This window comes from Adiantum capillus-veneris, chromosome 1 (genome assembly GCF_014529385.1).
Source record: "Adiantum capillus-veneris isolate H3 chromosome 1, ASM1452938v2, whole genome shotgun sequence".
Classification (NCBI taxonomy): domain Eukaryota; kingdom Viridiplantae; phylum Streptophyta; class Polypodiopsida; order Polypodiales; family Pteridaceae; genus Adiantum; species Adiantum capillus-veneris.
Window position 1 is genome coordinate 176827790 of NC_140931.1, and position 3467 is coordinate 176831256.

The 3467-nt window shown below is 45.2% G+C and overlaps 1 pseudogene; it reads right to left on the reverse strand.

Moving 5' to 3' along the window:
- Positions 1–693: 693 nt before the first annotated feature.
- LOC147466057 (homeobox-leucine zipper protein ROC1 pseudogene) lies at positions 694–1554 on the reverse strand (annotated as a pseudogene).
- Positions 1555–3467: the final 1913 nt, after the last annotated feature.

Below are 3467 nucleotides of genomic sequence, written 5' to 3' on the forward strand. Positions count from 1 at the left end.
CTGCAAAAGTATTACTAAAAGACAAGGTGCTAAAATATAATTAAAATCGCACATCAATATTGTCAAAGTTGGTAATGGTAAAACGGATGCAAAGTTAGGATTGAATGTGGGAGAGTTTAACTACAAAAAGGGGAATAATGAAGGTCCTAAATGAGAATACCTAGCTGTCAATTTTTAGCTTTGCGAGCCTTATACAACGGTTGAAAAATTACAACAAGAAGAGTGACAACAATTGACCTACATATCTATAAAAGTATTGCAAACATGATAGCATGTTAATTATTAGCTTCTTATGAAGTATCGTGTCCCTGTAAGGACTTGGAGTGAATAGAGTAGTGAATGTGGGTGCATTTGTAGATGATTTCACAAAGAATATATATTAGCTTGGACAAACCAATAATGTCGTTCAATATTTTGTGTGACATGGTGTAAATTTAGAGAATAGGGGAAAAGGTGGGACATCGTAGGAAAATGCAGAAGCGTCAACATCAAACACCCTTGGTTTTGCTTAGCCAGTTTCAAAAAAATCATTCAATTTAAATAAAACACCGACCGATACTGCTGATAGAATGAGATTTTTCTTTTGTGAGCGGTATTGTTTTGATTACACAAGAGGTAGTTGCACGAGATTGTTAGCAATAGGTTTCAGAGTGCTTATAGAAATACCTCGATTGTTAGTCAATGAACACATTCTTAAATAAGTGAAGCAGTTATGACTAGTGTATTCCACACATGGCCATTCATATCTCCAGTTGGTACATTATTTGCTAAGATACTTGCAATTCTCTCACACTGCCTTTGCAATGTGCATATCCACTGTTGAGCACCAAATCCCATACCGCAGTTAACAAATGATTGCTACAAATTGTGAGCCCCTCTAGAATCAGCTTCCACATGCTCTACCCAAGTGACCTTGGAATATCCGCTGGGCATCTCCTCAATAACACAGCCAGAAGGGCGCTTACTGCATCGTGGGCGGGTTCCCACGTAGACTATCGATCGAGACGTCTACAACAACCCATAGATGGCCTATGCGCTTCGAATATCTCGAGATGTAGTTTTCCTGAGTGGGAACCAATTGGGTAGGCAGCTAAAATTCTGAGTACATCAGCTGAATGGCGCCATCAGTAGAAAGGATCTCAACAGTGTGAACTTGAGAGATAATGGAAGGGAACATTTCTGCCTAGCGTCCCACATCCATAGGGTTTCAACAAGGGAGGGAGAATTCATGATGACAAGGCCAGTGTGGCAGGTACTCTCGGAGTGTAGCCCCGTAGACGTAGGGCCAATTGCCGCAAGGGAACCGTTGGACATAAACATCATGATCAATACATTTGAGAGGATCACCTGTGGTGGAATAAGAAGGATGACGAACCCACAAGGATTCAGAAGCTTGGGCAACTTGTAAAAGTTCTTCCAAAGCAAGCTCAACAACAAAGGGCTTCTCAAAGAAAAATTTAGATCGAGCTTCGGGGCGCACGCTGCGGCATGTACAAGAAACCCTTGGAGCGCCAAGCCATGCATTTTGCAGTAATAGAGAGTGGTCCAGGCCATGGTTTTATGTCAGAGCTGTTGAATGAGCACTAGCTGCTAGTGGACGAGGCGTGCAAATCTAAGGTGCCCTGGCTTGGTGCTACGTCTCTGGTGGTCACACGTACTTAAGCAGCCTCGATCTTATAACTGATCAGCGCGCGCCATGGAAGGCTTGTTGCCACACTGATAACAATATTGTAAGGAGTTCGTATGTTTTTCGATAGTAGTAACTAGCAAAGGTGGTGCTGCCCATTCCTTGTTGCCAACAAGGAGAGCAGAGAGTTCGTATGGATCCGGTTGACTGGTTGAGAGAGAGAAAAGGAGTGTCAGGTGGTTGCATCAAGTGAGGGAGAGAAGCGGGACCATAAGGGTGGGTTGGCAGACGATCACAGCCGCAATAGAGTGGTTGGAGACTGCATGCGGCCACCGAGTGATGAGAAGTGGGGCGAGGGATGAAAGAACCACTGCATGGGAGTGGTTGGTGATCGGAGAGAGAGGCAGATGTATGGTGGTGAACCAGCGACGACAGAGAGAGATATTGAGACTGGGTGTGTGTGTGTGTGTGTGTGTGAGTTTGGTGGTTAGCCAAGCAAAAAGGGTGGCGGCTGGATAGGCAGGAAGAGGGTGTGAGAGAGAGAAGGTTCAGTTGTCGCAGGAGTAATGGGTGGTAGGGAGAGAGTGAGAGAGAGTTCAAGTTTGCATGGCGGCTGGGTGGTGCGCAGCCTAGTGCCTGGCATCCATCAACTGAGGAGGGAGAGAGTAACGTGGGGTGCGGGTGTGTCCAACAACCGAGACAGAGAGAGAATGCAATGGTTACTGGCTGAGGACGCGACCGAGAGAGAGAGAGAGAGAGAGAGAGAGAGAGAGAGAGAGAGAGAGAGAGAGAGAGAGAGAGAGAGAGAGAGAGAGAGAGAGAGAGAGAGAGAGAGAGAGAGTTTGAATGCGCCTATGTGTGGCTGTGAGGTGATGAGAGTTGCTCGTTAACGCACCACAGCTGCATGCTGCATGGTAACTAGCCAAGGAGAAGTGGGGGGGCGAGGGAGAGAGAGAGAGAGAGAGAGAGAGAGAGAGAGAGAGAGAGAGAGAGAGAGAGAGAGAGAGAGAGAGAGAGAGAGAGAGAGAGAGAGAGAGAGAGAGAGAGAGAGAGAGAGAGAGAGAGAGAGTGGACGGCTGGCAACTACCTGCATGTCTCACCATTTAAAAAAAATGGTGTGAGTGTTACTTGTAATTGCTTGCGTATGCATGTCGCTAGAGAAACAGTGGCGTATGCATGTCAGTAGTGATGCTTGCCAGGCTATGGGGATGGCTACGCCAAAGTACGAGTATGGATGGGCAGCGACTGTCGTAGCTTGGTCGATGGTGTCTCATGACGTCTACAGCTGCAGATGACGTGGCATGGCTATTCCTGAGCCTTTCCCATTTTATTTTATTTTTTTAAATATTGCCTTCTTTTCTAATTAAAACCCGAGCTCTTGAGAGCCAGGCCCTCCTCATAGCATCGAATTCAATGGTCTCCAACTTGCCAGAAGCAAAAGAATCACCTCGAAACTGTGTGCCAGGTGGAGTATTGATTATCGAAATTCCCACCCGATCGGCTATTTTGAGCATCTTCTGTTGGGGGCGTGGCAATTAAATTTTTTTTTCTACTCTTGTCTCTTCTCCCTCATCTTATAGTTGCATGATCCTACTCTCTACTTGTCGTTCATCTTGGACATAGTTGCACAATTCCGGACACGATTCAAAGGTCTCTTATGATTATTACTACAACAAATCGCCTTAATTTCTTCTTCCACTTATTTTCCAGCTCTATGAACATTCATTAAGTCTTGATGATCGCGGTCTCATGTGCTCTCATATTCTCTTTGTACTCACAAAAAAAATTAAAAAAAATTACCACTATTGTAGAAACTAAAGCCTCTAATGAATCATCGTGC